Raw genomic sequence first — 20,361 nt, forward strand, 5'->3', positions numbered from 1 at the left:
TGTGCTTTCCGGGCCTGCAGTGGGCAAAGGCCAAAGTCTGGGGTGCCTCAGCTTTGCCATGACCTCTCCCCTACTTCCAGGGACTGTTTCTCCTCTGAGTCCCGGGACGCTGGGCTCCAGGAGAGCCCAGGGCCCCTGACTGGGTCCGGTCCACCCTCCGGACAGAACAAAGCCAAGAGGCACGGCCCAGGCCTTTGCTGAAGTCGCCCCCTCCTGCCACAAGCTGCCTTCCCTCGGGGGCTGGCAACCTCCTACCCACCCTCCAAGCTCTCCACAGACAAACTTGAGCAGCGCCCCCCCCCCCCCCCGTTCCTTCTAGAATCTTCTATGGGTCATTTACTCACTGAATGTGGATTGAGCCAAACTGGTTCCCACCCCAGGGCCTTTGCACTGACTGTTCCCGCCGCCCAGGACTAACTCCCCTCCCCTCCCCCTCTGACTCTGGACTGTCTTCACAGGTTCATAAATGTTCGATTATTTGTGAACCAGCCCAGATGGCTGAGAGGCGGTGGGTGACCCCTGCCCCCAACAGAGGAGCCCTGCCCCATGGCTCTTCGTGACATCACGGTTGTCACGGAACCCCCTCACCGTTCGAAATTTTCTCGTCTGTTTCCCTGGTTTTTTGTCTTCCCTCATTTCTCCCCTCCCCCCCACCCCCAGGGCCTTGTGGGCTAGAATGGAGTTTCTTTTGTTCTCTGCTGGGCCCCCAGCATCTAGGAAAGTGCCCGGTACACAGTGGTGCTCAATCAGCTCTCGCTCACGGAGCGCCTCCTGCGTGCCCACCACTTTTAAAAGTGAGCTCTGAACCCAGTGTGGGGGCTTTTACACTCAGGACCCCAAGATCAGGAGCTACGTGCTCTACCGACGGAGCCAGCCAGGCAACCCCTTAAGATGGTGACATTTAAGTACAACCCTGAAGGACGAGAAAGAGCCAGCCATGGGAAGATCTGGGGGAAAGGTGTTTCCGGCTGAAGAAACAGCACATGCAAAGGTCCTGGGGTAGTACCCGGGCAGGCCTGTTGGGGGGAACAGGGAGGAAGCCCATGTGACTGGAGCAGGGGGAGAGAGGGAGGAGGGAAGGGCAGGGAGGGGATGCGGGGATCAGGGAGTCTTGGGGGGTGGCTACGGTGAAGGATTTTGTTTATACTCAATACAGCAGGAAGGTGTTGGGAGTTCAGTGAATGGAGGACTAAAGTGAGCCTCTGTATGTCAGGCGCGACGTTAGGCACTAGGGTCACGGGGTAACTAAAACACCCTCCTTGCTTCCAAGAAATTCCCCTCCCAGTGTGTTTTTCTCTCAACGGACCAATCGTCATTTATTCACGGAACAAACATTTAATGAGGGCCTACTACGTGCCACGCTGATGTGGTACAGCAGCTGTTCCCCCAGGGCACAGGGGACCACGTCTGGGGATGCCTGTGGCTGGAAGGACAGGGGAGCTCCCGGCACGGAGGGGGGGTGGGGCCGGGGAAGCTGTTCAGTCCTTCCCCCTGCCCCAGGCAGTGATCCAGCCCCCACGCCGCCGACTGTGGCATTGGGGGGGAGGGGGATGTCTCTGAATCACCGTCCCCTCTGGTCGCTGGTGCCCTTATCTCCCTAAGCCTCCCAATCTTTCTCACTTCCTCTCTGCCTCTGTAACCACCGTGTTGGCTTTTTTAAGGGCCGTGTTTGGCTTCGCTTGGCTTTAGTGATCCCCAGTCATAATATTTATTCGGCCTCTGCTGTATACGGCGCTTTCCCTACACAGCAGGTGCATGAAGCGGGTGAGGTTCGACTTGTAGCTTCTCCTGCCTCCGCCTCCCTCTCCGGTGCGACCCTCAGGACCTCGTGCCCTGGAGACAGAGCTCTCCCTCCTCCTCGGACCCAAACCCGCCTGAGGGAGGGGTCTGGCAGCACTCACTCCCCCCTCCCTGCAGATTTAGACCCGGTAGGGCCCCTCCCCAGGATATTTGTATTTAAAAAAAAAAAATTTGTTTTTATAATTATGGACTTTAGAAGGCGTTTATATGCCCCAATGAAGAGCTATCTGAGCAAGTAAGATAAGGCTGGGCCGGACTCTGACGTGACCTTCCCACAATGGAGTCCGCATGGCTGATGGGGGTCATATCTACCCGGTTTGGGAAATTGGGTGGTTGGACGCGCCTGTCCCTGATGACTCAGCAATTTCGCTCCTGGGGGTTTGTCTGAGAGCGACGCAAACCTGTGTTCGCGGCAAGAAAGGGACGTGCCCGCCAAGACTGGAACCTGAACGTGTGAAGGTCCGTAGCAACTTGACGCAGAGTTGTCCTGGGCGGAAGGCAAGTCAAATGCCCGGGGGTAGGGGAATAAGCAAGCCGGCCGAGCCAAGCGACGCGGGGCTACTCAGCCATAGGAGGGGACGCGCGGCACGAGTAGGCGCACCAGGGGTGAATCTCGGGGACGTCGAGTCGAGAGACACCGGTCACCAAAGAACGCACGCTGCGCGATTCTACCCGTACGACATCCAGAACGGAGGCCAAAGCATCACCGGGAACAGAAAGCAGTTGAACAGCGTTAAACGTTAAAAATTTATTTTTTATTTTTTTATATTTGTTTATTTTTTTAATTATTTTTTTGTTTTTTTTAATTTTTTTAAATTATTATTATTATTATTTTAATAAAAGTAAAAATTCGTGCTCGCCTCGTGTACTAAAATCGGAACGATACAGAGAAGATTAGCATGGCCCCTGAGCCAGGAGAACACAACCGGTTTTCAGCCCCCCCCCCCCCCCCCCCCCGCGTGAAGACAATACCCTCCCCATCGAAAATGCGCCAGGTTAGTGAAAAATATACCCTCCCCATCGAAAATGCGCCAGGTTAGTGAAAAAGGACGGTGTGGGACAAAGGACGCCCTGCGTGAGTGAAAAAAGGAGCCGTGAATACAGACGCCCCTTTGCGGGAAGGTTATAGGCCACCCCGGGAGGAGGTGGGACTTGGGACAGCTTTCAGGGCTGGGCGCGCTCCCGGAGGAGAAGGGCTTTCTAGGCCTCATCACTAACGCTCTCCGAATCCGAACCCACGTACCTGTGGCACAGCTTCCGAGGAAACACAATTTCAATTTTTTTTGTTTGTTTGTTTAAGGAGAAAAACCATCACGAACCGAGGATCACGCCTTCTCCCCAGCGTTTTCAAGTTTTCTGATGCAGAGGCAGCAGGTATTCGAGTTAGCATTTAAGAGCTGCTTTTCCTACCGCCGTGAATCGCTTCACCTGTGTCCCCAAAGCCCAGCGTTCCCACGTTCCCACGGGGGCTCGATGCCGCCCTTGTAACGTTCTGCAAAGAAGGAAATGCCTCTCTTTCACCGCGATTGCTTTCTCCTGGTGTGAACGCTAAAGGGTCAATGATTGCCGGCCGAGCCCCGCCAGGAGGTAGTTCCCCCAGACCCGTGTCTTTCTCAGGGATCCCTCTGCCTTTCCATCCCCCAGGTTTCCTCGGGTGGTTTCCAACGGGCGCAGAGGGAACATGCGCGCGAAGCTCTTTGTGCTAATTCTAACTAAAGTGTGAATGACTGACACCCGGTTCACGCATTCCTTTTTCTTGGGAACAGATACATTTTCTAGTGAGGTTTGGAGGAATTGTAGCTCAAGTCCGGACTAGCTCTTAGGTTCTTGCCCCGGGGGCAGAATTCATCCCGGCCCCCCACCCCCACCCCACCCCCGTGTTTGTTAGGTATAAATAGTTCTAGTAAAAGGTGAATAACTGATATCGAGCTCATATATCCCTTTTCGTGGGAGCATTTATGTTTTCTCATGGAGCTTGAAGGCAATGTAACTCCAAGATTAGCTCTTAGCTTTCCTCCCAGGGCAAAAGTCACCCCTCTCAGGTGTTACTTAGGTATAACTAGATCCAGTTCAAATATGATGACAGATGTTAGGTGGGTACATTGTTTCTCCTGGGAACATTTACATTCTCCATCGCAGCTCAGATCTATATCAGCCCTTAATGTTTTGTCCACGGCAAATCCTTCCCTCTGTGCCTTTCTTTCTTTTTTTTTCCTTTTTCTTTTCTTTTTTTTAGAGACAGAGAATGTGAGTGGAGTAGAGGAGCAGAGGGAGACAGAGAGAGAGAGAGAATCGCAAGCCAACTCCACGCTCGGTGCAGAGCTGGCTGCGGGGCTCGATCCCACGACCCTGGGACCATGACCTGAGCCGAAATCAAGAGTCGGACACCCAACCAACGGAGCCACCCAGGCGCCCCAGGGAACTCTTTTTTTTTTTTTTTTTAATTTTTTTTTTAACGTTTATTTATTTTTGAGACAGAGAGAGACAGAGCATGAACAGGGGAGGGGCAGAGAGAGAGGGAGACACAGAATCGGAAGCAGGCTCCAGGCTCTGAGCCATCAGCCCAGAGCCCGACGCGGGGCTCGAACTCACGGACCGCGAGATCGTGACCTGGCTGAAGTCGGACGCTTAACCGACTGCGCCACCCAGGCGCCCCCCCCCCCCCCAGGGAACTCTTGAAGTTGAGAAAATGTTACCCATTTCGTCTGCAGCCTGAGGACAGGTCCACAGGAGGAAGCACGATTCAGCGGGGAAGAACCCAGGGTTTGGAATCAGATGGGCCAGCGAGTGTGTGAACTCTGCCTTCCCTCCTCACAAGGGTTGTGGGAGCCCCGGGGGAAGTCACTTCACTCCGAACCTCCTCTTTCCACGTCTGTAGAATGGGTACGCCGGGCACGCCGGGGATGCCACGCTGTAAGGAATGTAGGTTTGGGGCTGCTGGCCGTTGTTGCCCCACGCTGGGAGGCTGGGAGAATGAGGCCCGCCCAGACCACGGCAGAGCAGCTAGAGGGTAATCGAGCCCCGACAACACGGTCCGATGTCCTGGATCCAGCCATACCTGAAATCCCATCCTGGGCTCCAGACGCAGGGCAGCCATGTGAGCCGGTGGATTCTCCTTTGGCTTAAAGTTTCGAGTTGATTTTCAGACCCTTGCACGGCAGGGAGGGGATTATGACAGGACGCTATTCACTTTCGCTACTTAATTCTGCCCACAGAGCTCTGCCCGACTCGAACCGCACGCTGGAGTGTGGATCCCTGCTCTCACCCGTCTGCCTCGTCCTTTCACAACTAGACCGAGCCCCCTGAAGGCGGTCTTCTCATCTCCCCCGACACTACTCAGGGCATGATGGGTACCCAAGAAGCTCTGGCAAGTTCTGAATCTGCCGAAAAGGTTCTCTCCTACTCACACCCTTTGGGTTATTTTTCCTCCCTGTTTCTTGACCGTCAAGGTCCCATAACTGAATTACTGCCAGTCTAATCTCATGGCATGAGATTAACGTTCGTTTGTAGCCGAGCCTGTGCAGTTGTTTAAATCATATAAAATAAAATAAAGTAAAGTAAAGTAAAATAAAATAAAATAAAATAAAATAAATAAAGTAAAGTAAAGTAAAATAAAATAAAATAAAATAAAATAAAATAAAATAAAATAAATAAAGTAAAGTAAAATAAAATAAAATAAAATAAAATAAAATAAAATAAAATAAAATAAAAAAATAAATCATAACATAAGTTTAGACATTTCCCGAATGTCGGCCCCTTACCCCCTTCCGTTAACATCCCACTTGCCCGAACTTATTTTTATCTCTGTGGGCTTTGCTCATGTTCATTAAAATGTGCCTTCAAAACACATTCATTCCTTGCCTGCCGCTTTCTTGGGTCCTCGTCCTATGACGCGACAGTCCTTACAGGGACTCCACACCGGCCTCACACTCATGCGGCTTCGTCCTGCCTCAGGGCCTTTGCACTTGCTGTCCTCTCTTCCTGGAATTCCTTTTCCCAGATCTCCCTGTGGCTGGCTCTCTTCACCTTCGGATTTCTGCTCAAATTCACCTCCTCCGTGAAGCCCCCTTGACCACCTTCTTTAAAATTGCAATTCCCCTCCCCCTCAGTCTCCATCCCCCATCCTGCTTTATGTTTCTTCGCAGCAACTTACGATCATCCGACACACCACAGATTTTATTTATTTATCAGGGCACGCATTCATTCAACAACCGTTTATTGAGTATCTGTGCCAGGCACAGAGACACATCCTGGGGGATACAAATATTCATTGTTTGGGGCGCTTGGGTGGATCTGTCGGTTAGGCGTCCAACTTCGGCTCAGGTCATGATCTCACAGCTTGTGGGTTCGAGCCCCGTGTCAGGCTCTGTGCTGACAGCTGGGACCCTGGAGCCTGCTTCGGATTCTGTGTCTCCTTGTCTCTCTGCCCCTCCCCTGCTTGTGCTCTGCCTCTCTCTCTCTCTCAAAAATAAACATTAAAACATTAAAATATATATATTCATTGTTTTAGTAACAAAGAATGTCATTTAAAAAACACCTTTTTTTTTTTAGTTTATTTATTTTTGAGAGAGAGAGAGAGAGAGAGAGTCGGAGCAGGGGAGGGGCAGACAGAGTATCCCAAACAGGCTCCGTGCTATTACTGTGGACCCCGATGCAGGGCCCGATGTGGGGCTCGATCTCACAACCGTGAGATCATGACCTGAGCCGAAATCAAGAGTCAGACGCTGAACCAACCGAGCCCCCTTCCCCCCAGGTGTCCCAAACAAAAATGCCTTTGGATCCTTTTCTGCATCAACCTCGGTCCAGGTCCTTAAGAATGTGGAGTGAAGAGCTAGAAAGTCTCCAGCTAGGACTGTCTGCTAAACTGTGACGAGATCTGTGTCCACATTCAGTGTCCCCAGCGCCTGGCACACAGGAGCCACCCGATCGGTGCTCGTAGAAGAAACAACCAAAGATGTATAAACAGAATCACAGAGCTTAGTGCCCGGTTGACAGACTAGAGCCCGTGGGCCCGTTCCGGCCCTCGTGTGTTTTTTGTAAATAAAGCTTTATTGGCACATAGCCATGCCCTTTGGTTTGCTTGTTGTTTATGGCAGCTTTCATGCTACAATGTCAGAGTTGAGTCATTGCAGCAGAAAATATTTGCTATCTGGCCCTGTAATTCACAGATTTCGTGAATGAGACCGGCGTGGCCCCACACGCGGGGATCACGTCACACGGTCATCGGAGCACCCGAAGTATACAGTGTGACTGACAAAGTGATGTTGAAATTTTATTCCACTGTGATTAATTTACATGTGAAAACCTATACTCAGTTCCGTTCACGGACCGCTGTTAGTACGTATGGAACGACTTCGGTGCATGAACCGACATTTTTTTTTTTAATTTTTATTTTTTTATTAAAAAATTTTTTTTTAATGTTTATTTATTTTTGACAGAGAGAGAGAGAGAGTATGAGCAGGGGAGGGGCAGAGAGAGAGGGAGACACAGAATCCCAAGCGGGCTCCGGGCTCTGAGCCATCAGCACAGAGCCCGATGCGGGGCTCGAAGTTGTGAGCTGTGAGATCGTGACCTGAGCTGAAGTCGGAGGCTTAACCGCCTGAGCCACCCAGGCGCCCCAGCAGGCTATATTATTAAATCAAAACTTAGTTTTGCTTTGTGCTGTTTATACGTAGCTGCTAGAAATTTTCACAGGACACGTGAACATTTTTTTAGGTTTATTTATTTTGAGAGAGAGAGAGAGAGAGAGGCCGAGGGAGGGGCAGAGAGAGAGGAAGACACAGAGAATCCCAAGCAGGCTCTGTGCTGTCAGTGCAGAGCCTGATGCAGGGATCAACCTCACAAACCGTGAGATCAGGACCTGAGCTGAAACCAAGAGCCGGAGGCTTGACCAACTGAGCCCCCGGGGCGCCCCTGACACATGTACGTGACTGTTCCACGAGGTGGTGCTGGGCCAGGGCAGAGCTCGGCTTCACATCCTTGCCGTGCAGCTGTGTGACTCCGGGCCAATGACTCTGCCTCTCCCTGCCTCAGTTTCCTTGTCTGTGAAAGGCGGTAAAGGCCCTCCTCACACCGAGGTGTTGGCAGGAGCCCATAAATTAAAGCATGTGAGGGGCTAAGAAGGAACCTCCAGGGACCCAGGTCCCCAAACCTGTGCTCTGTGTGTCAATTTCCATCACGAGCAGTACGTGCACCCGTAAGGAACCTGTCGTGCTCCAAACCCGGGACACGCGGGCAGAAGCCTGGCTGGCACTTTCCGGCCGCCTTGGCCCTTTGGCCTCAACACAGATCTGCTCAGGACAGCGGGTCCCGTTTTGCACACGAGGACCGAAGGGCTAATCAGGGGTCGTGACTCACTGTGCCACTCCATGAGTCAGCCACAGCGGGGACAACGCCCGGGCTCCCTGCTCCAGGTGGAGGCTTGTCCCCGGCCACCATGTCACCTCCCCGTTCCTTTGACTTCTCCCTGGGGGGGGGGGGGGGTTCTCTCTACACTGGCCTTTAAGGTCAGTTTGGGAGGAAGAGGCAGGGGGGTTCTGGGAGCAGCAAGCCCTTGACTAACTCTCTGCTCCCTCCTCCTGTCCCTCCTCCTCCCTTTCCTCCCCCTCCTCCTCCTCCTCCAGGACCCTCCCTTGGTGTACCGCCAGGCTGGGCAGTGAGTAAAACCCTCGTGATACGGGTGTGGCAGGGGCAGGCCAGGGGCTGGGGGGCAGGGGGACTCTGACCCACCTCTTGGGCAATGCCCAATGATCATTACCACCTAATCCTCAGGGTGCCTCCTACATCACGTGCCACATCGTGTCCAGGAAGTTCCAGGCCCTTGGGGTGGGTGACCACAGGTGATGTGGTCTCTGAGCGCCACAAGGGAGGAGAGCTTGGCCCGGGGTGGGCGCCCTCCGGCTTCCCTAAAGGATGAAGGGCGCCGTGCCCGAGAACTCGTCTATTCTTGTGGTCACTGTTTATTGAGCACCTGCTATGCGCGGGGCGTCAGGGACGCCGCAGGCTGCAGACCAGACAAACCCTCCCCCTGTCCGCACGCTGATGTTCCCGCAGGGGCAGACAGAGGCTAAATAAAACCACTTGCACATAAGCAAGTGAATAAGTCAGATAAAGACACCATGAAAAGAAAACCAGAGCAGGACAGGTGTGGAGATAGGAAGGACGGTTGGAGGGGCCGTGGGGCCAAAATGCGTTGCGCGCAGGGGGGGAGGCAAGGGCAGGGGTGCTGGGGGCCTGTTCCAGGGTGAGATGGCTCATGGCCAGGTGCGATGGCCAGTCGTCAATGGCTCTGGAAGGTTCTGTGGGGGTCTGGGTGGGACGTGTGCATGGACAGGGCTGGGAGGCCCGGTGTGTCAGGGGCCCTGCTGTCCAAGCCTGGAGTCTGGGGCTCGCTCCTAACTGGGGCGCAGGCAGGTGGTCCCCCAGCTCCAGGAGGATGGGCGGCCCCTGGGGCGGTGCCCCGTGAGGGCCTTGAGGGTAGAGGAGCAACGGGGGGGGGGGGGCCCTCTGTCCGTCCCCACCCCTCCTCCATGTCTAGCCCCCATCAAATCTTGGTGATTGCTTTATGGCTGGCGGTTCCAAGGGTCACAGCAACGCTCTCACAGGAAAGGAGGCCTCCATTGGCTGTGGATGTGGTCATTCCAGCTTCCTTCCCGTCGCCTGGGGGGGGGGGGGTGCTGGGTGTGTCTCCTCTGGCTCCACCCCAGGGCATTCTGGAAAGGAGCCCACAGTGCGGGGGTGCAGAGGCATTTCTACGTCTCCAGACCCTGAATTTGTCCTGACCCTTCACCTTCACCAGCCTGCGGAAGGAGGTCCCGTAGACAGGGCGCCTAAGGGCAGAATTTAGTGTCTCCCCGCCCTGGAGGCTGCAAATCCCAGATCTAGGTGTGGGCGAGGCTGGCTCCTTCCGAGGCCTCCCCTAGTGGTGTAGACCCCGCCTTCTCCCTGTGTCTCTGTGTAAAAGACACCCTGTCCTATGGCTCAGGGCCCCGCCCTCATGACCTGAACTTGATCACCACGCTAAAGACCCCCTCTCCAAATAGAGTTACATTCTGAGGTCCTGGAGGTTACAGTTCCAACTTTTGAATGGGGGGGGGGGGTTGGGGAGGGCACGTCCTTCAACCCACAAGGCCTTCTCAAAGCTGTTCCCAAACCCACGCCTGGTGGCCTCTGCCCAAGGGTCACCTCCCTCAGGGACCATGCTGAGCATCCCAGCCACTCTAGCAGAGCACCTGGCGGGGGGCGGGGGTGGGGGGGCTCTGATCACCTGTCCATTCCCTCTGTTCACACCAGGGAACGGGCCCCTGTCTGCGTCGGCCACCGATGGCCCCCCACCATCAAGGCGGCTCCAGACGCATCGCATCTGCGGAATGAGCCCCGCAATCCAGCACGTGCCGCGGATCCCAAGATAAGTGTGGCTGCTCTCGGCCAACTTGGGACAGCAGCCTCGGGTCTCATCAGTCCTTAACTTACTCTCCCCCTTCGTGCCTGGTGGCGTTCTGGCCTGCGTGACCCGGGACCTCAGCGCCCCCCCAGCTCGGCACAGTATGCTTAGCCGGGACACCACATCGCGTCTCCCCTCTGAGACCCCGTCCGGAAAAGTGTGACGATTGACCTAGAAGGTTATATAAGCCTCCTGTAAAGGCCAAACATGGGGGTTAATCTTTAATCCCAGGGAGAATCTGATCAGGATTGGCGTTCGATTGGAGGGACGGGCCCAGGAGTTCGGGCACAGGGAGAAGCCCACCAATTAGAGGCCAAGCCCACCCACGCATGAGAAGGGTGTCGGAAAGTCCCGTGTCCTGTCTCTTGCACTGGGACGCGCTATGAACTTGTGCCCAGAACTCCCTTCCAGCAGCAGGCCGGTCCCCCACACCTCCCGCCGCCACTCGCCAGGTTGGACAACACTGGAAAGGTCGCCCAGCCGATGCACCCCCACATCTGGCAGGATTGAACAACACTTATCTTTATGTTGCATTCATTCCTGCGATCACCTGCTCTTTGGGGCATCCGACATCCGTCTGAATTTATCATCGTGTCCCTGATTGTCATTCTAAAATCAATTTAATGAAGAAGAAGAAAAAAACAAAGTTGGCGACGCTGTTGAAGAGTGTGCCAAGGCTTTTTCCTTCGATGCATTTTTTGGAAAGTTTTATACACTTATTTCGAGAGAGAGAGAGCGGGCGCGAGAATCCCAAGCAGACTCCGGGCCGTCTGCGTGGAGCCTGCACAAGGCGCGATCCCACGAAGCGTGAGACCGTGACCTGAGCCAAAACCAACAGTCGGACACTTAACGGACTGAGCCGCTCAGGTGCCCCTGATACGTTTATCTTCAAAGGAAACATGACAGGGGCTCCTGGGCGGCTCAGTCGGCATGATCTCGAGGTTCATGAGTTCGTGAGTTCGAGCCCCGCGCTGGGTGTGGGGATGACTTAAAAATTAAAAAAAAAAAAAAAGTTTTACACAAGCAAACTCCATCCTTCAGAAATCTCAGTGAGTGGGGCATTTCTTCACACCCAACAGCAAATGTTGTCACCCCAGTGCTCCAGATGGTGACCACTCAGCCTGTGGCTGCGATGCGGAAAGCGTCACCGTCAGCATGTCAACCAATGAGCAGGGCTGTGTGCCAATAAAACTTTATTCGTAACGCCGCAATTTGAATCCTAGACACTTTGCACATGTCGTGAAATATTATTTTCTTTTTTTTTTTTTGATCCCCCCCCCCCAACCGGTTAAAAAAAACTATCCTTAGCTCCTACAAAAATAGACATTGGGCTGGAGTTGGCCAGCAAGCTGTGGTTTATCAACTCTTCATCTAACTGCTGCCAGTCGTAGTGATATTCTATAGCGGGACACTTTGGATTAGCACATTTTCATTGTTTATCCTTTGGTAAACATCGTATCCCACTTGGAAGAGAATTTGGAGAACTCTGTGCCATACATTTGGCTAGAACACACACAGAGATTCAGCTACCCATGTTCATTAAAAAAAAAAAATTTTTTTTTTTCACATTTACTCATTTTTGAGAGACAGGGAGAGACAGCGTGAGCAGGGTAAGGGCAGAGAGAGAGAGAGAGAGACACAGAATCGGAAGCAGATTCCAGGCTCCGAGCTGTCGGCACAGAGCCCAACGCGGGGCTCGAACCCACGAACCGCGAGGTCGTGACCTGAGCCGAAGTCGGATGCTCAGCCACCCAGGCGCCCCGAGGTATGTTTCACTTTAAAAGAAACTCGCTACCGGAAGGGAAAGTTACTCGTCCATCACTCTCTGTACTTCGTTGGACTGCGGTGTTGGAATGGCTATACATGGGATGTCCAATAAAAAAAGAAACATTTTCACTCTGTATTTCTTTCCCGGCCATTCGTTACTATCATCTGTTGCTTTTCGACGTGAGGCTCGAACCCACAGCGGCGAGCCCAGCAGTCACGTGTTCTCTGGGCTGAGCCAGCCAGGCGCCCCTGGTTTTCGCATTTTTAAATGCTTTTGAAAAAAATATGGCAGAGCAAGTTATTTCGTGTCACAGGAAAATGATATGAAATTCAAATTTCAGCCTCCCAAACCCACAACGTCACTGGCACAGGGCCCCGTGCCTCTGGGGAGGTGCTGTGTGCCTAGTGTGGGAGCTGGAAGGGTACAGCGGAGCCCCTGGCAGACAGACAAGTGCGGTTAAACTTTCGGCTACGTGGCCCTTGAAGAAAAAATTTGCCGGGGCGCCTGGGTGGCTCAGTCCTTTACGCGTCTGACTCTTGGTGTTCGGCTCAGGTCATGATCTCCGGGGGTTCGTGAGTTCGAGCCCCACGTCGGGCTCTGTGCTGACAGCATGGAACCTGCTTGGGATTCTCTCTCTCTCTCTCTCTCTCTCTCTCTCTCTCAAAATAAACTTGAAAGAAAGAAAAAGAAAGGAAGGAAGGAAGAAAAACAGGTTTGCAGACTCTGGCCCTAATTTGTCAGCCCCTGTCCTCCAAACGCCCAACTCTGGAAGCATAGGAAAGGCTCTCCAGGTTCAAAGACACAGACACCCCCCCCCCCCCCCCGTTCTGGGCGCCCAGCATCCTCGGTGGACCCCCTCTCTCTCTCTTCCCACCGGGCCAGGCCTGAGGCTGGGGACACGGAGGTCGGCTTCCCAGTCCCGGGCGCCCTCTAGTGGATTCTAGAAGCAAGTGCTTCCCCGCCTCCTCCCCAGCATCTCCGCGGGGGAGTGCGAGGTCCTCGTTCTTTGCCCCCTGCCCCGGGACGAGGTCTCCAGCGCTTTCCCCTCCCGGGTCCGAGCTCCTCCTCTGCCACCGTGCACGACATCGCCCTCAGCTAGGGTTACGGATGCGAACACACGTGAACGGCCTTGTTACTTTTTTTCCAGAGGCCCTTCCGACGTGCATCTGCAGACACTTTGTATCCGGACACGCGCGCACGCCGTGCTTTGTGCCCCCAGAGTATTTCGGCCCGCGCCATGTCATCTGACATCTGCAAGGGCCGGCTGCTGCGTCCCAGTAACGGACTAGGACAGATGATGCTATGCGGGCTCGGGCTCCCCGGGGAAGCTTGGGGTCCCAGGCAGGGAAGGCTCGGGCGCGCTGGCACCTCGGTCTAACTCCGCGCTCCACGACATCACCTGGGTGGCCCGAGCTCGGCCACCGTGGGGGGGGTTTGCCTCACAGGAACTGACACCTGCCGCCCACTGGGGGTTTCCCTCCTCCCAGAACCCCTCGCTGCACATTAACCAGCCTGCCCGCCAGACCCAAGCCTCCGGGGTCCGCTCCGTTTCTGCACCGACCCTCGAGCCTGCTTAATATTCTCTCTCTCTCTCCCTCTCCCTCTCCCTCTGCCCCTCCCCTGCTCGCTCACGCGCTCTCTCTCTAAAAAATATAATAATAATAAACAAAACCAAAAACAAAATAGAAACAATAGTCCCCGTGTGGTGCGCACGAGGGGGGAATGGGTGGCCGTCCTGGAAGGCTGACCTCGTTTTCTGCCAGTGGTTGCAAAATGGCTCGTGGATCCAACTGGCTTTGCGCGGACTGTTTCCTCTGCCTCAAAACCCTTCCCCCACATCCCCGTGGGACATCCTCCCACCTTTTATGCCTTTGACCCAATGCCACTGTCTCTGACATCCTATTTCAAACCTCAACCTTAAAAAAATAAAATAAAATAATTAAACTGCCTTAAAACAGTTTAATTAAACAACCTTAAAAACAGTTTAATTAAACAACCTTAAAAAAATAAAATAAAATAATTAAACTGCCACCTTGCCCTCTTCCCTCCTTGTAGGCTGCCCACGGGCCAAACCCAGCTTGTCACCTGTGTTTGCACGGCCTGCAAGTTAAGAGTGGTTTTTACATTTTGTTAATGCCCGAAGAAAATTTAAGAATATTTTGTGACGGGGCACCTGCTGGGTGGCTCAGTCAGTGAAGCGTCTGACTCTTGATCTCAGCTTGGGTCTTGATCTCAGGGTTGTGAGTTCAAGCCCTGTGTTGGGCTCTGTGTTGTATGAAGCTTACTTAGGAAGGAAGGAAGGAAGGAAGGAAGGAAGGAAGGAAGGAAGGAAGGAAGGAAGGAAGGAAGGAAGAGAGAGAGAGAGAGAGACAGGGAGGAAGGAATCACAAAAGAAAGAAAATAATACTTTCTGACGTCAGAAATGATACGAAATTCAAATTTCAGTGTCCATAAATACAATTTATTGGCACGCGGCCACGCTCACTTGTCTGAATACGGGCTGTGGCTGCTTTCTGGCTACAAGCCAGTGTTGAGTAGCTGAAAATATTTATTATCGGGTCCTTTACAGAAAAAGTTTGCACAGCCCTGCTTTAGTGCCAAAGGAGGAAGGGGGAAACTGAGGCCCAGGCGGTTGAAAGGAGTTTTTCAAGACCTCGAGCCTTGAAGGGATTCCTCATTTGCGAGATGATCCCAACAGTACTTCAAATGCTTTATAAGAAACACAGAAATCAGACTGACCAGTAAGTGCCTCCACAAACCGAAGGTCGTCTAGGATGCCAACCTTGAGGGGAAAATCTGCACACACCCATCTGATCTTGCCAAGCCCTGAGATTTTTTTTAATTGCCCCTGTAAAAAAAAAAAAAAAAAAAAAAAAAAAAAAAAAAAAAGTCATTGCTGTTTCCAGAAACCTTGAATTTAGGACTTTGATCAGAGTGATTAGGATAGCATATCAAAACCCCATTTTGAATTCATCCCTCAGGAGATATTTTATTATTAATACAGTCAGAAGTTGGTGGCAAAAGAAAGAAAGCAGATGTGTGGGGGCTGGGGGCTGCGGTGAGGAACGGGGACTGATTGCTGCTGGGGATGGGGTTTCTTTCTGGAATGATGGGAATGTTCCAGAATTAGATCGTGGTGATGCCTGCACAGCACAGTGAATTTTGTACTAAAAACCATTGAACTGTGCACTTGGAAGTGGTGGATTTTACACTGCATACATGCTGTCCTAATTTAAAGTCAGACTTTAGCTCAGGTCACGATCTCATAGTCTGTGAGTTCGAGCCCCACACCGGGCTCTGTGCTGACAGCTCAGAGCCTGGAACCTGCTTCGGATTCTGTGTCTCCCTCTCTCTCTGCCCCTCCCCCGCTCACACTATCTCTCCAAATTGAATACATGTTTAAAAAAATGTAACTAAAAAAAAAAAGAAAAGAGAGACACAGTACATAGCTCACCATCACACAGTATTTCCACCAAAGAGATGTATTAACGGAAATACAGGACAACGAAATAAAAGGCCGACCCAATGGCAAAATGTAGTGTCGTTGGAAGGGATGAGATCCACATAACATAAAACGAACCGTTTCAAAGTGAACACTTCAGTTGCACTCAACGCATTCACAATGTCTTGCGGCCATCAGCTCTGTCCAGTTTCAAAAGTGTCATCGTCCCAAAAGGAAACCCAGTATCCATTAAGTAATTATTCTTTTGTTTTTAATGTTCATCTATTTTTGAGAGAGAGAGAGAGAGAGAGAGAGAGACAGAGGGGGGGGGTGGGGGAGGGGCAGAGAGAGAGGGAGACACAGAATGTGGAGCAGGCTCCAGGCTCTGAGCCATCAGCACAGAGCCCGACGCGGGGCAGGAACTCACAAAATGTGAGATCGTGACCTGAGCCAAAGTCGGACGTTCAACCCACGGAGCCACCCAGGCCCCCCTCCATTAAGTGATTGCCCCCTCCCCCACCGCTGGCACCCACAATCTCCTTCCTGTCTCTATGAATATACTCCTCTAGAAACCTCGTATAAATGGAGCCCTGCATCACGTAACTTTTTCAGATCGCCTTCTTTTCGTCAGACAAAATGCCTTTGTGATTCACTCAAGGCCCTGTGCGTATTCAGCTCATTCCTTCGTATTACCGAGCAGTATTCCCTTGTGTGGAATTAATCCATACTTTATTTTTATGTGTTTTTATTCACTCAGTCCAGAATTTGTTTTTCCGGTCACCCACTGAAGAGCCCTTGGGTTGTTCCCAGCTTTTGGTCTCTTACCAAGAAAGCTTCTACGAACGCTCCTGTTCAGCTTTTGTGCGAACCCAAGAGTTTCTTTCTCTTGGGTGAACCCTCAGGGGTGAGATTGCCGGGTCGTATAGTATTCGCTTAACTTTCTAAGAAACCACTAAACTGTTTTCCTTGCCAGCACTTGGTATCGTCAGCCTTTTTTATTTCAGCCATTCTAATGGCCTGTGGTAGTCGTATCTCTTTGGGGCTTTTGGGCAATTCCCCAGTGGCTAATGGTGCCGAGCCGATTTCATTTCATAATTATGGTGTCATAAAGACATAGTCTGTAACTCTATATTTCTAAGACTTTTTTAAAAAGTAATCTCCAGGGGCGCCTGGGTGGCTCAGTTGGTTAAGCGTCCGACTTCAGCTCAGGTCACGATCTCGCCGTCCGTGAGTTCGAGCCCCGCGTCGGGCTCTGGGCTGATGGCTCGGAGCCTGGAGGCTGCTTCCGATTCTGTGTCTCCCTCTCTCTCTGCCCCTCCCCCGTTCATGCTCTGTCTCTCTCTGTCTCAAAAATAAATAAATGTTAAAAAGTAATCTCCGCACTCAACGTGGGGCTCGAATTCAGGACCCCAAGATCAAGAATCACATGTTCCACCCAATGAGCCAGCCGGGTGTCCCATACTCCTGAGACCTTTTTTTTTTCTTTTCTTTTGATGTTGTTGTCATTTGTGAGTTTTCTGCTGCTTGGCATTTATTTGTGGGACTATTCTAGAACATATTTGTCCCCGGATTTGGATCCGTGTACCTTCCAGATTCCTGCCATTGAGAACATTTGTGTGTACATCTCCCAGTTACACGAGGCAAGAGTTTCCTAGGCCAGGTGCCTCAGAGTAGGTTTGCTGGGCATTCCAGATACCCAAAGGGGGCCTGTCAGCACTGTTTTTGCTAACCCACCGCACAGGTAAGACAGACGAAGTTCAGGGTGCATTCTGAGATAGCAGGGGCGGACATGTGTGGTGGTGACACCAGATCGTGCCTGAACAGGGTAAATGTCACCTTGGGTTGGAGCTACCAAAACGATTAGAAATCTATTTCCCGGGGCCGGGGGACGGATGTAGGAGACACCCACGTTTCTGGGACCAGGGAACACATGCCTTACGAAAGAAAGGTGTGATTGGAACCGGTGATAAGTCCAGAGATATGTTAGGGGGAGAGTTTGCAGAGCAAAGCGTGCCCGTTAATAAAGATAGGAGGGCAGAGGGCGTGAAATCCGCAGTGTTATCTCAACAATAAAGGCTCGCGTTCTGTATCGAGTGGTGACCGCCACGTGATTAGCGGGAAACTTGTCTCCCCCAGGACAGGGACGCCCATTTGTTTTATTCAAGCTGCGAGTGTGGACCGGGAGGGGAAGGGGCAACGCGAGAAAAGATTTGAACTCTTCTTGGGGCCGTCCCCCAATCCACACCCCCGAAATACCCTGTAGCGAAGCAAGAGAACCCGTTACCGTTAGACGTGGCGGCGGCGTGAATGAATGCAGCGTGCTGTGCGAAGGAAGTCGGTCACGGAAGCGTGCAGGCGGCACAGCTCCCTTTCCACCAAGCTCTAGAACACGCAGAAGTAATCTAGGGGGATAGAAACCAGAAGCGAGGGCGTCCGTAGGGGAGTCGTGGGCTGCGTGCGGCCAGCTCGTCCTGTCTCGTGCACGCTTCCTGGTAGCCGAAAACTGGCCACGGTGGAAATGTCTACACCACAGGGGAGGGCAAAGGCCACGCATGACAAATCAGCCCCCTCCCCCCATCTTATCTGTCTATCTCTCATTTCAAAAACCCACTGTTGATCCACTGCTGGTAGGGGGCGAGGCGGACTGCCCGCAAAGGGCACCGAGGAAACTTTCCGGAGGGACAGAAACCCTCACTCCGCCTGGTTTCCGGGCATGCCCACGTGGGTACGTGCAAGGGTACAAGCTCGAGGGCTTGAGCGTTAGCAAACTGTGCATTTGTCATGTGAAAGTCAGGGCTCAATAAACAAGACTGTCTGTGCCCATAGAGCCTAAAATAAAATGATGGGGAGCTCACGTTGCAGCACACAAGGGAGGTAGAAACGCCCGGAGCTGAGGAAGGCTGTGGAAATTTTTGAAGCCGGATAAGCATTCTCCCCAACTTGGAGGGGGCTGGGTGGGAGCAGCCGGAGGAAAAGGTAAGAAGGCTCAGGTTGGGGTAGCGAAGGAGCCGAGATACAGAGCAGTTTTAATCAGGGGCGACTATAAGGTTACATTGCATTTTAGATCGGTTGTTACATTTTGTAATCACGTGGATATATATTACGTATCTATTTTGTAAACACTGTATTTTTGTACCTATCTGGTAAAGAGCCCTGCAAACCAACTATCAAAATATGATTGAAGGGTAGCCGGAAAAAAGTGGGCAGAACTGAGCCAGGGTGACCAGGGGACCCTGGAAGAGGGTGTCGCCTGAGCCCTTCCCTCTCTGTTTCTTTGCACGTGGTCCCCAAAGGCACACCCACCATTACAAGTACGCCGGGGCACAGGGACGTGACATAAAGAAATGCAATGTGGAGAGTGTTTTATGATGTCAACCTTTTTTCCCATTTAAATGACTGTCTTTTGGGGCGCCTGGGTGGCTCAGTTGGATAAGCCTCCAGCTTCAGCTCAGGTCATGATCTCGCGGTCCGTGAGTTCGAGCCCCGCGTCCGGCTCTGTGCTGACAGCTCGGAGCCTGGAGCCTGCTTCGGATTCTGTGTCTCCCTCTCTCTCTGCCCCTTCCCCGCTCATGCTCTCTCTCAAAAATAAAGAATTAAAAGCAGGGACTTGAACAGATATTTTTGCACTGTATTCATAGCACGTTATTCATAACAGCCAAAAGATAGAAACACACAAATATCCAACAATGGATGAATGGATGAACGAAATGTGTCCTATCCATACAACGAAATATTACTTAGCCTTAAAAAGGAAGGGAATTCTGACACCTGCTAGAACACAGATGAAGCTTGGGGACATTATGCTGGGTGAAATCAGTCAGACACACAAAAGAACAAATACTCCATCATTAAAAAGCAAAATTCAACTGAGCAAACGTAAGATCTAATTGGCTGTATTTAATGATTCATGAAGTGCACAGCATCCCCGTCTCAGCAGGTAGAAAGGAAGTCTGAAAAGCTGTACAAAAGGAAAGGTTTTTACAGGCAGAAGCAGCAGAAAAAGGAAGTTTCTAGCAAAGAGTGGGTTGTTTCAAGCAGGGTCGCCTTCCTTTGGGGGAAGGCCGGTGGGTGGGGGGGGGGTTGTCTATCAGACAGGCTATCTCACTAGTGATGACCAAGCAATTCCAGATTGGCTCGTTAAAGGTCATTCTTGGGAGAGCCTAACACTGTAACTGGGTTAGGTATCAGGTCTTGGTTTACTGACATGGGGCGTAACACGAGTGAATCTATTTTGGGCCTATTGGTTTCTTTTTAACAGTATGATTCCAAATATTTGAGGTCCCTAGAGGAGTCCTGTCCGCAGAGACAGAGAGTAGAAGGTGGGAGCTGGGGGTGGGGGTGGGGGTGGGGGCGGGGCGTCAGCGCTTCATGGGGACAGAGTCTCAGTCTGGGGAGGTTGAAAGTTCTGGAGTCAGAAGGGGGGGGGTTGCACGACAATGCGAGTGTGCTTGACGCAGCTGAGCTGCGCACTTAGAATGGTAAGTGGTAAGTTTATGTCACATATATTCGCCACAATTTAAAAACTGTTTTGGGGGGCACGTGGCTCAGCCAGTGGAGCACGTGACTCTCCATCTGGCAGTTGTGAGTTCAAGCCCCACGGTGGGTGTAGACACTACTTGAATAAATACATAAAAAAATCAACTTAAAATTTTAAAAATGTTTTGAAAGGACCTTTCATGGAAGAATTGGGTAATTGATATCACGGCGGGGGGGGGGGGGGCGTGAAAGTGTCCGTAAGTGGCAAAAAGACCGAAGTTGACCCCGGGTGGCCTCCCACAACTTTTGGGGATCTTACTGGCTCACGGAGCCCCAGTCGAGCACCCACGAGGCTCACAGGAACAAGGCCTCACTCCGGCCCACCTGCCCGCTCTCATCCCTAAACTGCTAGCGCCGTCTCCCCTGCGCCTC

General features: G+C 52.1%; 1 long non-coding RNA gene and 1 pseudogene across 2 annotated transcripts; one reads left to right on the forward strand and one right to left on the reverse strand.

Moving 5' to 3' along the window:
* The first annotated feature begins 2,652 nt into the window (after positions 1-2,652).
* LOC112853080 (U6 spliceosomal RNA) lies at positions 2,653-2,717 on the forward strand (annotated as a pseudogene).
* A 7,971-nt stretch (positions 2,718-10,688) lies between these two features.
* On the reverse strand, positions 10,689-20,357 carry LOC147583871 (uncharacterized). 2 transcript variants are annotated; one of them, XR_015248588.1, is made up of 4 exons: positions 20,249-20,357; positions 17,738-17,855; positions 14,751-14,859; positions 10,689-10,852 (listed from the first exon to the last, which is right to left on the reverse strand). It is a non-coding gene; the product is annotated as an uncharacterized LOC147583871 (long non-coding RNA). The 2 variants fall into 2 exon arrangements; XR_015248587.1 differs by lacking the exon at positions 20,249-20,357 and having other exon boundaries at positions 17,738-17,934.
* Positions 20,358-20,361: the final 4 nt, after the last annotated feature.

The sequence above is a fragment of the Puma concolor genome, chromosome A2 (assembly GCF_028749965.1).
Source record: "Puma concolor isolate L17-30 chromosome A2, mPumCon1.1.hap2, whole genome shotgun sequence".
Classification (NCBI taxonomy): Eukaryota; Metazoa; Chordata; class Mammalia; order Carnivora; family Felidae; genus Puma; species Puma concolor.